At 42.2% G+C, this 13,327-nt stretch overlaps 1 protein-coding gene across 1 annotated transcript in view; it reads left to right on the top strand.

The window, feature by feature from the left end:
• The window catches only part of TBCK (TBC1 domain containing kinase), a 396,446-nt gene that overhangs the window by 192,419 nt on the left and 190,700 nt on the right, over positions 1-13,327 (top strand). The window lies entirely within an intron of this gene.

Here is a 13,327-nt window from a genome sequence, read left to right as displayed (position 1 = left end):
AATCAAGGTGGAAGATTAAAACCTACAAGGCCAAATTCATGCCTGCTGATGTGGCTGTTTCTCCGAGAAGGTTTCGTGTCTTAGAACTCTACTAGTTTCTCATAGCGAGAGCAGGTTGAGTGAAGAATTCTTGTCTGGTTTGATTAAACAATTAATGCCTAGATGCGGGAATTGCTTGCATCATCCAAGCAGGAGCAGAATTTGCAAGTAAATCACGCTGCTTTTGACAGTGCCAGAACAAGAAGAGGATCCTCTCATTTAACACTAGCCAAAACTCACTTTAGAAAGCAATTTGCACTTCTCTGAAATACACTTGAAATGAAAAGCCTTCTATAATAGGTTAAATAAAAATCAAGACCAATGCTTCCCATTAGTAATTACGAGCCTTGAGGAAGTTGAATACATTTGTGCCGTCTTCAAGAGACCCGTGGTGCTGTAATAATATTCTATTTAAGACATTGGCATATCTTGTTACGTAAAGTGGCCCGCTACCGCAAGAGGGGCTTAGTACTTTCTTAAGTCCACTTCACAGGCCATATGGATTAATTACACAAAGATACAAGACCATTGCTCATTATAGATGTGTGATCAATCATTTTGGTGGGGGTCCACTAGCTGGTGACTCCAACATTGTTGTGAAAGAAAGGTCCTGGAGTTCAGTTCTTGGATAGGTGATTGCACATGACCGACCATCATCAGTCACACCAATGACATTTCAATAATTGGAATATTCATCCTTAAAGAGTGTCTGTCACCCACCCAACGATAAATTTAAAAAGTACACAGTTATACAGGGGACTTAGCCCCTTTACAAACTTTACTTTTAGTGTATTAAAACTTGGCTTAATGTCTAGAAAACAGTGGCTGAACAGAGTCTTCCTGTGTGCGCATGTATACACAGTCCGCCGGCGTCTGAACGGCCAGTGTATACGCCTGCACCCAGGCGGATTCTTCTCAGTCAGTGCTCGCTCTAGGCAAGCAAACGCTTTCTATCACGATTCAGAGAATGAAACGGACTCTCTGAGCTCTGGGCTGATGCACCAAGCACCCTAAATTGCATATTGATTAAATAGTGCTTTCCGGACAATAACACCATGGATTTATACTAGAGATTAGCAGATCAATTCACAGAACTCTGGTCCATCAGCCAGGTCAATAGTCTGTGGCCGCTGGATGGGAGGCTCACAAATCTCTTATCTACTGGGATTGATAATGCGGCATTCGATTAGCCAGGCTGATATAACGTCATCATTGCAGTGTCACACACAGATGACATCATGCCAGTCCGACTAATTAAAAGCCACCACATGGAATCCCAGAAGGAAAGAGATTTGCGAGACTCTTGTCCAGTGACCAGAGACTACTGACCTTGCCATGGACCAGTGTCTCGCGGATTGATCCGCCCATTTCAAATTCAGTAAATGTATACTTTTTTCCCCTATATGACGTGTACTTAATTTAATTTGTGTTTGGTGACAGATTCCTATTAACCATTTACAACAATTAGTGATTTGCTAATATCAAGTCAACAATTGCATAGCCGCATAGCCCTAGATGGAAAGTCTGAGAAGATTATTTTATTAAAGGGGCACTGTATAGAGAAAAGAGGACCTAAGACTGAACCTTGAGGAACCCCTACAGTAAGGGGAACAAGAGCAGGCAAATGATTATTTTATTTTTTTTATCATTATGCTTTGCTTATACATCACTAACATATTCTGCAGCACTTTACAGACATTATCATCGCTGTCCGCTTTGGGGCTCACAATCTAGATTCCCTATCATTATGTCTTTGGAGTGTGAGAGGAAACTGGAGAACCCGCAGGAAACCCAACATGGGGAGAACATACAAACTCCTTGCAGATGTTGTCCTTGGTGGGATTTGAACCCAACGCTGCAAAGCAACAGTGCTAACCACAGAGACACTGTGCTGCATCTGAGAGGGAGAAGAAGAACCTTGATAGAGTAATTTCTATGAGGCAGAGATATTGGAGGAGCTAGTTATCCAATGTGTCAAATGCTGCAGAGGGATCCAGGAGAATCAGCAGGGAGCAGTGACCATTAGATTTAGCTGTTAGCAGATCATTAGATACTTTAGTAAGGGCAGAGTCAGTAAAGTGTAAAGAACAGAAACCAGATTGTAAAGGGTCAAGGAGAGAGTTATCTGTGAAGTAGCGGATTAGACACTAGTAGACCTAGTGTTCCAGGAGTTTAGAGATAAATTGGAGAGTAGAGACAGGTCTGTAGTCGGCAGCACAGGTCTGGTTAAGGGATGTTTTTTGTTTTTGCAAAGAGGTTATTAAATAATTGTCAACCTAATTAGAGGCTTATAGGATTTGATCAGCTGTTTGATGTGTATGAAGGGGTCCCAAGTCTCTCCCTATGACAAATGTCAGGGGCAAGGAGGGAGTAGAATGATCTGGCATATTGAATTTCCTGCAGAAATTAGGCAGCTTCTTACTGAAAATGCAACCCCAATTCCAAAAAGTTAGGACCCTATGTAAGATGTTAAGAAAACAAAAATGCAATCGTATAGAAATCTTTTATAGACATACTGTATTCAGAACACATATCAGAAGTTGATAGGTATTTTTCCATTTTATTTGAAAGGATTAATTAATTTAGAAATTAATGACCGCAACACATCTCAAAAAATTTGGAACAGTGTTAACAAGAGGCTGGAAAAGTAAGAGCTACTAATGAAAAACATCAGGAGGGTCAATTTTCCACTAAGTCACATAACTGTGTATAAAAATCACATGTTAGGCTATGTGTGCACGATCAGGATTTGAAGTAGAAATTTCCTGAGCGTATCTGCGTCTCCTTAGCAGCAAAAACACTGCGGAAATTCATCGCGTTTTTGACGGATTTTTTGATGCGTTTTTTGAAGCGTTTTTGTACATCAATGAATGCTTTTTGGAGCTAAATAAAGTTATTTGGTGGGACATTGCTTAAACCCTTGGATTACTCTCAGAACTGGGGTGAGTATATTGGTTAATTTAAATGATTAAATAATGTGTCTGTTGTGTATCAAACAAAGTGTTTACTCTGTGTGTGTTTATTTAATTCTTTACTTTACTTTAATTAGGTTTGGTCATGAAAAGGTCTGATTGACATCTTGTCTTCACCAAACAAAAGAGCTGGGTATCAGGTAGTCCCCTTTGCCCCATCTTCATTAGCATTTCTATTTATGTAATTTAAGCAGCTGCTGTGAGCTGCTATTTTCAGCATAGGAAGGTGCCATTTGGCCATTATTAACAGCTCACAGCTGGTTCATTAGCCACTATGTCCCCACAAACCGCAACAAGCAGAGCTTTGGACCCAGCATATTTTTGTTGTGTCCAAAACGCGGTTTTTAATGCCGCACTTTTGTTGTCGGTACATGTGAATCCACCGCATATAATGACACTTCAATCGATCAAAATCTGCAGCGGAGACTAGCGTGTCCGCTACAGAAATTGACATGCTGCCGGTGAGTGTGGTTATGTGTCCACAGTCAGGAGCTGCTGAAGGTTTGATGCTGCGTGTTTATACAGCTTCAAACCCGCAGCATCCAGATATTACAGCATAGTGGATGGGATGTCTAGAAATCCCTTGTCCACTATGCGTGCATCAGAGGCTGCGAATCACCCATGGACACTGACATGCGGCACGTCTTTCAGGACCGCAGCATGTCAAATTCTCTTGCGGAGTCGCAAGTCTCTGCAACAGAAATTTGACCACTAGAATGTATTGAATGTGGTAAATACGCATGGTTCAGTGAACACATGCGGATTTACCTGCGTTGAATAGAATGCAGTGTTTTGGTCGCAGCAAAAAATATGCGGCAAAAGTGCTACTACTTCCGGATCGTGGGCATAGAGCCTAAGATTTAAAAAAAATATATAGCGTGGGCTCCCGCATCATTTTTATAACCAGCAGAGGGAAATCTGACCGCTGGGGGCTGATATTAGTAGCCGGGGAAGGGGCCATTAGCCAAAAATGTTCCCTGGCTATTAATATCGGCCCACAGCTGGTTATTTAGCCTTTACTGGCTAGATTACTGGGGGACCCCAGAAAAAAATTGACATGGGGTCCCCCTATAAAATCTAACCAGCAAAGGCTAAACAAACAGCTGCGGGCTGATATTAATAGCCAGGGAATGGGCTCTGCGGCTATTAATATCACCCCTCAGCAGTCCCAGAAATGGCGCATCCATGAGATGGCGCTTAGCCTCCTCTCTTTCCACTGCCCTGTAGCAGTTGCGAGTGGGGTAATGGGGTTGGGGTTCATGTCTGCCTTGTATCGGCGGCTGACGTGAAGCCCAGGTTAGTAATGAAGGGCGTCTATAAGACGCCCCCATTACTTACTGCGTAGTAAAATGGTCGCCGCTTTTTCAATAAAAGACATGGCCAGAATAAAGTATTTTAATGAAATAAAAAACACACAGTTTTAAAAAATATATATACAGTACAGACCAAAAGTTTGGACACACCTTCTCATTTAAAGATTTTTCTGTATTTTCATGACTATGAAAATTGTACATTCACACTGAAGGCATCAAAACTATGAATTAACACATGTGGAATTATATAGTTAACAAAAAAGTGTGAAACAACTGAAAATATGTCTTATATTCTAGGTTCTTCAAAGTAGCCACCTTTTGCTTTGATCACTGCTTTGCACACTCTTGGCATTCTCTTGATGAGCTTCAAGAGGTAGTCACCGGAAATGGTTTTCATTTCACAGGTGTGCCCTGTCAGGTTTAATAAGTGGGATTTCTTGCCTTATAAATGGGGTTGGGACCATCAGTTGTGTTGTGCAGAAGTCTGGTGGATACACAGCTGATAGTCCTACTGAATAGACTGTTAGAATTTGTATTATGGCAAGAGAAAAGCAGCTAAGTAAAGAAAAACGAGTGGCCATCATTACTTTAAGAAATGTAGGTCAGTCAGTCGGAAAAATTGGGAAAACTTTGAAAGTGTCCCCAAGTGCAGTTGCAAAAACCGTCAAGCGCTACAAAGAAACTGGCTCACATGAGGACCACCCCAGGAAAGGAAGACCAAGAGTCACCTCTGCTTCTGAGGATAAGTTTATCCGAGTCACCAGCCTCAAAAATCACAGGTTAACAGCAGCTCAGATTAGAGACCAGGTCAATGCCACACAAAGTTCTAGCAGCAGACACATCTCTTCAACAACTGTTAAGAGGTGACTTTGTGCAGCAGGCCTTCATGGTAAAATAGCTGCTAGGAAACCACTGCTAAGGACAGGCAACAAGCAGAAGAGACTTGTTTGGGCTAAAGAACACAAGGAATGGACATTAGACCAGTGGAAATCTGTGCTTTGGTCTGATGAGTCCAAATTTGAGATCTATGGTTCCAACCACCGTGTCTTTGTGCGACGCAGAAAAGGTGAACGGATAGACTCTACATGCCTGGTTCCCACCGTAAAGCATGGAGGAGGATGTGTGATGGTGTGGGGGTGCTTTGCTGGTGACACTGTTGGGGATTTATTCAAAATTTAAGGCATACTGAACCAGCATGGCTACCACAGCATCTTGCAACGGCATGCTATTCCATCCGGTTTGCGTTTAGTTGGACCATCATTTATTTTTCAACAGGACAATGACCTAAAACACACCTCCAGGCTGTGTAGGGGCTATTTGACCAAGAAGGAGAGTGATGGGGTGCTACACCAGATGACCTGGCCTCCACAGTCACCAGACCTGAACCCAATTGAGATGGTTTGGGTTGAGCTGGACCGCAGAGTGAAGGCAAAAGGGCCAACAAGTGCTAAGCATCTCTGGGAACTCCTTCAAGATTGTTGGAAGACCATTTCCGGTGACTACCTTTTGAAGCTCATCAAGAGAATGCCAAGAGTGTGCAAAGCAGTCATCAAAGCAAAAGGTGGCTACTTTGAAGAACCTAGAATATAAGACATATTTTCAGTTGTTTCACACTTTTTTGTTAACTATATAATTCCACATGTGTTAATTCATAGTTTTGATGCCTTCAGTGTGAATGTACAATTTTCATAGTCAAGAAAATACAGAAAAATCTTTAAATGAGAAGGTGTGTCCAAACTTTTGGTCTGTACTGTATATATATTGTACTGGTCCGCAAAGCCATCCATCTTCTGAAAAAACTAAAATAACAAACAACCATATTCCTCACCTGTCCGCGGTCAATGACGCAGTCCACGTATCGCCAGCGATTGTCACACGGCGATCTGGGTCACTTCTACAGCAGTGACATCAGTAATTACTGATGTCACTGCTGTGGAAGACAGCAGTGTATACTGATCAGTGTCCATTGCTGTGCAGGAGGTCACTGGGGTTCATCGGCTGATAAGCCCTGGTGAGCTCTCACCACCATCACCCTGGGAACATTCTTCAGAATGTTCCCAGGGTGAGGTCACGTGACCACAGGTCCTGGAAGCACAGTATACTGCGGGGAGCGAGCGCACTCCTTGCAGTATACCGCTGGGGAGAGAGCATCGCTGGGGGCCACCGGACAGGTGAGTATAACTTTTTTGTTTTTTTTTAATTTTTACTTTTTTTTTCTTTTTTTAACTGCCGATTGTTCCGGGCTCTGCTGAGGAGAACTACTTCTCCCTCAGCCACGCCGTTCTTGCTGTTATCAGCGGGAGCGTCGGTCTTATGAGAGGAGTTGTAGTCCTCCTGACCTGGGTACCACCCGCACCACGTTTCCGCAGCGTTTCCCGCTCATTGGCTTTAATTGAAACGCAGCAAATCTGCAGGTATTAATATTAGACCTGCGGATTTGCTGTGTTTCAATTAAAGTCATTGGGCAGCAAACGCTCTAGAAACTGGGCATAATGGTCATGCTGCGTTTTTTTCCGCAATCCTAATCCTGAGCGGAAATTTACGCACCATGTGCACAGCACATCGGGATTAGCATTGCTATAGCTGGCAGACCTATTAACAAGCGTTTTTGCAGCGTTTCCGCAGCGGTTTTAACGCATCAAAAATGCATCGTGTGCATATAGCCTTAGAGAGGCAAAGTCTCTCAGAGGCAAACATGGCCAGAGGTAGGTTCATCAATCTGAACAGCTGCTTCTAAGAAAGAGGGAACAATTAAAAAAAAATGCTCTTCAACACAAAATTGCAAAGACTTTGAAGATCCCACCATTTACAGTACATGATGCCATCAAAAGATTCAGAGATTCTGGAGAAATCCATGTGCACAAAGGACAATATCGACAGTCAATATTGGATGCTTGTGAGCTATGGGCCCTCAGGTGGTACTGCATTAAAAATGGGCATGATTCAGTCATGCAAATCACTGCATGGGCTCAAGATATTACTTCCAGAAATCATTTTTCCTGTGCAAATTACAAATTCCAGTTACATTTCTACCGTGCAAAGAAGAAACAATATATCAACCAAATCCTGAAAGGCTGCTGTCTTCTCTAGGACAAAACTCATTTAAAATGGACTGAGGCAAAATGGAAAACTGATTTGTGATAAATCAAAATTTAAAACTCTTTATGGAAACCACTGATGCCTTTTCCTGGGGAATCATGAGGAGAGGGACCATCCAGCTTGTTATCAGCACACCGTTCAAAAGCAGCTGCATCTCTGATGGTATGGGGTTGTATTAGTGCCTATGGCATGGGCAGCTTATACATCTTGAAAGGTAAACTAGCTCCATGCAGACTCAGCGTGACCCCCCCACAAGGTCCAAAGCAGTGAAGATTCCAAAAATCCGAGTCACCAGAATTTATATAGGGATAAAGTGTAGCGTTTATTTCATCCCTAAAATCACATAGCCAGGATACGACAATGTGGTAAATGATGCAACGTTTCAGCCATAATAGGCCTTTATCAAGCCTGAAATACCAATGATAAAAAAATTAATACTGACCCAATACCGTAACCTAATAGAAAACATTGGTCTCTTCACTTCCCAGATGTTTACAGACTGTTGTAAAAGAAGGATGGATGCTACACAATGGTACAGTGGGTACGGAAAGTATTCAGACCCCTTTGAAATTTTCACTCTTTGTTTCATTGCAGCCATTTGGTAAATTCTAAAAAATTCATTTTTTTCTCATTAAAGTACACTCTGCACCCCATCTTGACTGAAAAAAAAACAGAAATGTAGAAATTTTTGCAAATTTATTAAAAAAGAAAACCTGAAATATCACATGGTCATAAATATTCAGACCCTTTGCTCAGACACTCATGTTTAAGTCACATGCTGTCCATTTCCTTGTGATCCTCCTTGAGATGGTTCTACTCCATCATTGGAGTCCAGCTGTGTTATATTAAACTGATAGGATTTGATTTGGAAAGGAATATACCTGTCTATATAAGACGTCATAGCTCACAGTGCATGTCAGACCAAATGAGACTCATGAGCTCAAAGGAACTGCCCAAGGAGCTCAGAGACAGAATTGTGGCAAGGCACAGATCTGGCCAAGGTTACAAAAGAATTTCTGCATTACTCAGGGTTCCTAAGAGCACAGTGGCCTCCATAATCCTTAAATGGAAGAAGTTTGGGACCACCAGAAGTCTTCCTAGACCTGGCCGTCCAGCCAAACTGAGCAATCGTAGGAGAAGAGCCTTGGTGAGAGAGGTAAAGAAGAACCCCAAGATCACTGTGGCTGAGCTCCAGAGATGCAGTAGGGAGATGGGAGAAAGTTCCGCAAAGTCAACTATCACTGTAGCCTTCCACCAGTCAGGCCTTTATGGCAGAGTGGCCCGACGGAAGCCTTTCCTCAGTGCAATACATATGAAAGCCCGAATAGTGTTTGCTCAAAAACACATGAAGGACTCCCAGACTATGAGAAATAAGATTCTGTGGTCTGATGAGACGAAGATAGAACTTTTTGGTGATAATTCTAAGCGATATGTGTGGAAAAAAAACAGGCACTGCTCATCACCTGCCCAATACAATCCCAACAGTGAAACATGGTGGTGGCATCATCATGCTATGGGGGTGTTTTTCAGCTGCAGTGACAGGACGACTTGTTGTAATTGAAGGAAACATGAACGAGCCAAGTACAGAGATATCCTAGATGAAAACCTCTTCCAGAGTGCTCTGGATCTCAGACTTAGCCAAAGGTTCACCTTCCAACAAGACAATGACCCTAAGAAAACAGCTAAAATAACAAAGGAGTGGCTTTGGAACAACACTGTGACCATTCTTGACTGGCCCAGCCAGAGCCCTGACCTAAACCCAATTGAGCATCTCTGGAAAGACCTGAAAATGGCTGTCCACCAACGTTCACTATCCAACCTGATGGAACTGAAGAAGATCTGCAAGGAAGAATGGCAGAGGATCCCCAAATCCAGGTGTGAAAAACTTGTTGCTTCATTCCCAAAAAGACTCATGGCTGCACTAGCTTAAAAGAGTGCTTCTACTCAATACTGAGCAAAGGGTCTAAATACTTATGACCATGTGATATTTCAGTTTTTCTTTTTTAATAAATTTGCAAAAATTTCTACATTTCTGTTTTTTTTCAGTCAAGATGGGGTACAGAGTGTACTTTAATGAGAAAAAAATGAACTTTTTAGAATTTATCAAATGGCTGCAATGAAACAAAGAGTGAAAAATTAAAAAGGGTCTGAATACTTTCCGTACCCACTGTAGACATGGCCCTGTCACAACTTTTTTGAGATGTGTTGCTGACATCAATTTAAATGGAAAGCGGCCTTGCCCTTATCTTCTGATATGTGATCTATGTTCTGTTGTGAAAAAAATATGGCTATAAGAGATATCCATATCATTTCATTCTTGTATTTACATTTTAAACAGTGTCTCAACTCTTTTGAAGTTAGATTGTACATTCAAATTTTGCCAAGTTGAGCATGTATAATTATAGTGGAGGGAGAAATAATAAATATCTGAAATGTATGGCTAGCTTAATGTGTTGACCTATTTATCTTTATTTTACCAAATGTGTTGGGGACATGACTTAGTAGCACTTACTATATAAGTATTGCAGGTTCTTCTCTTGCATTTGTTAGTGTACAGCCTTGTTCACAGACTAGATGGCTCTTATTTTCTCAAAATGACAGTTTCTGAAGGGGCAAGTTACCAGACCTGTCCTTCAGCCTCTTCCAATTGAAAAACCCTGGACATGTGAAAGCTGTTTTTCAAATGCAGGAGGCTGATGGACAGGTCTGGTCACTTGCCCCTTCAGAATCTGTCTTTTTGAAAACAGGGGCTTTGTGAAGATGGTGCAATAACAGTGTCTAATGTTTTGCAATGGAGAAGAACCTGTCAAATGTACACTGCTCAGAAAAATAAAGGGGACACTCAACACATCCTAGATCTGAATGAATGAAATATTCTCATTGAGTACTTTGTTCTGTACAAAGTTGAATGTGCTGACAACAAAATCACACAAAAATCATCAATGGAAATCAAATTTATTAACCAATGGAGGCCTGGATTTGGAGTCACCCCCAAAATTAAAGTGGAAAAACACACTACAGGCTGATCCAACTTTGATGTAATGTCCTTAAAACAAGTCAAAATGAGGCTCAGTATTGTGTGTGGCCTCCACGTGCCTGTATGACCTCCCTACAACGCCTGGGCATGCTCCTGATGAGGTTGCGGATGGTCTCCTGTGGGATCTCCTCCCAGACCTGGAATAAAGCATCCGCCAACTCCTGGACAGTCTGTGGTGCAACATGACGTTGGTGGATGGAGCGAGACGTAATGTCCCAGATGTGCTCAATCGGATTCAGGTCTGGGGAACGGGCGGGCCAGTCCATAGCTTCAATGCCTTCATCTTGCAGGAACTGCTGACACACTCCAGCCACATGAGGTCTGGCATTGTCCTGTATTAGGAGGAAAGCAGGGCCAACCGCACCAGCATATGGTCTCACAAGGGGTCTGAGGATCTTATCTCGGTACCTAATGGCAGTCTGGCTACCTCTGTCGAGCACATGGAGGGCTGTGCGGCCCTCCAAAGAAATGCCACCCCACACCATTACTGACCCACTGCCAAACCGGTCATGCTGAAGGATGTTGCAAGCAGCAGATCGCTCTCCACGGCGTCTCCAGACTCTGTCACGTCTGTCACATGTGCTCAGTGTGAACCTGCTTTCATCTGTGAAGAGCACAGGGCGCCAGTGCCGACTTTGCCAATCCTGGTTTTCTGTGGCAATTGCCAAGCGTCCTGCACAGTGCTGGGCTGTGAGCACAACCCCCATCTGTGGACGTCTGGCCCTCATACCACCCTCATGGAGTCGGTTTCTAACCGTTTGTGCAGACACATGCACATTTGTGGCCTGCTGGAGGTCATTTTGCAGGGCTCTGGCAGTGTTCCTCCTGTTCCTCCTTGCACAAAGGCGGAGATAGCGGTCCTGCTGCTGGGTTGTTGCCCTCCTACGGCCCCCTCCATGTCTCCTGGTGTACTGGCCTGTCTCCTGGTTGCGCCTCCAGCATCTGGACACTACGCTGACAGACACAGCAAACCTTGTTGCCACAGCTCGCATTGATGTGCCATCCTGCATGAGCTGCACTACCTGAGCAACTTCTGTGGGTTGTAGAGTTCGTCTCATGCTACCACAAGTGTGAAAGCACAACCAACATTGAAAAGTGACCAAATTATAAGCCAGAAAGCATTGGTACTGAGATGTGGTCTGTGGTCCCCACCTGCAGAACCACTCCTATATTGAGTGTGTCTTGATAATTGCAATAATTTCCATCTATTGTCTATTCCATTTGCACAACAGCATGTGAAATTGATTGTCAATCAGTGTTGCTTCCTAAGTGGACAGTTTGATTTCACAGAAGTTTGATTTACTTGGCGTTATATTCTGTTGTTTAAGTGGTCCCTTTATTTTTTGAGCAGTATATATATTAGTAAGTGCCACAAAATCATGTCTTCAACACATTTGTTAAAATAAAGTGTGCAATCTCTTTAAGTTTAGTGTGGCTATCATATGAACATGATGATGACGATTTCTGGATGTTATTTTCAGATATACATTTTACTTAATGACTTAAAAAGGACCTTTCACCAAATTTTTGAGATGTTGAACTAGACACACAATGTAATAGTGGCTGCAGAATGTAATGGAATGCTTTTTTGTTTGTTTGTTTTCTTTTGCCTCTACATTGCGGAGATATTAACAATTGAAGTATTTTTCAATGATTTAATGTTTTTTAAGTGGGTGTTATCAGATAGATTTCACTGGGGTCGTGTACATCTCCCTGTATGACCCTGACCAATCATATTAAGTCAGCAACACACTGGAGAAAGAAGAACACGTCCCCACAAAAGATTAGAGCAGGTTAATCAGTGTGAGAGATGTATGACAGATAGCCCTCATCTGATGTAACCGCATACATGATTAGAAGGAGCACAGGTGATTAACACTTGTCACATAAGCTAATTAAATAAGCAGAGCAGGCTATCATATGTGGTACACAGAGGTGGCTTATCTGTTCTGGGCTACTCCTGTGTGAGCTGTAATGACAGACAACCTGATCTCACTGCAACTTGATTACAAGTTTTTGTGAACACAACAGACCTAAGTTTGTTTATTGACACATTTCTGGATAGACAGTATGTGGGGCAACACTGCATAGATGCCAATCCTTGGAGAACAGGGAAGCTGATAGAACTGTTTGTAATATGACACAGCTAAACTCAGCTGTGCTTCCCCTCCCCACACACAGACTGCTGGCAATTTATCTGAAAGTTGTTAGTCGTCTGTGCTCTATTCCCAGCACTTTTTAATCATGGAGGATGATAGACCAAGAGTTCAGGGCTGTTTGTTATTACATCTCACTCACTGAGAAACCTGCTCTAAGGTATTGTGCAGGCATGTTTTTTCTTCTCCAGTGTGTTGCTGCCTGCTTATGATTGGTCATCCTCATACAGGGAGAAAAAGTACACCCCTCCAGTGAAAACTATCTGATAACACCCTCATGGACTTAACTTACATTAGCTCATTAGGTGCCAAATTGCTAATATCTCTACAATAAAGAGACGAAATTAAATATAAATAAAAAGGATTTATTCCGCTCTACAGCCAGTATTATATCATGTGTCCAGTTTAACAGGAAAAATTTGGTGAAAGGTCCTCTTTAACACCTTTATTTTCTTTTTTCCAGTAGACTCAATCATTTCTTGTTGCACTTGTGTGCTAATTGTACAAAACTATAGATACTAAATCACCTTCTGTTTGGTAATGTGAAGTGTCATTTAGCTAATTTCAACTGTCATTCACATAATTATAACTTGGCTGCACACTTCTTTCTAAGCAGCAAAATCAAAGTAGCTAGAAGTTGTCAATTTTGTTTCTAGATTGACAGAGTATTAACATTTTAATTATAGCCTTTATTGATTTAATAATACATTA

The sequence above is a fragment of the Phyllobates terribilis genome, unplaced genomic scaffold, assembly GCF_046119375.1.
Source record: "Phyllobates terribilis strain yellow unplaced genomic scaffold, ASM4611937v1 Scaffold_1__5_contigs__length_1240528914, whole genome shotgun sequence".
Lineage (NCBI taxonomy): Eukaryota > Metazoa > Chordata > Amphibia > Anura > Dendrobatidae > Phyllobates > Phyllobates terribilis.
This window is presented reverse-complemented; position numbering and strand designations above follow the sequence as displayed.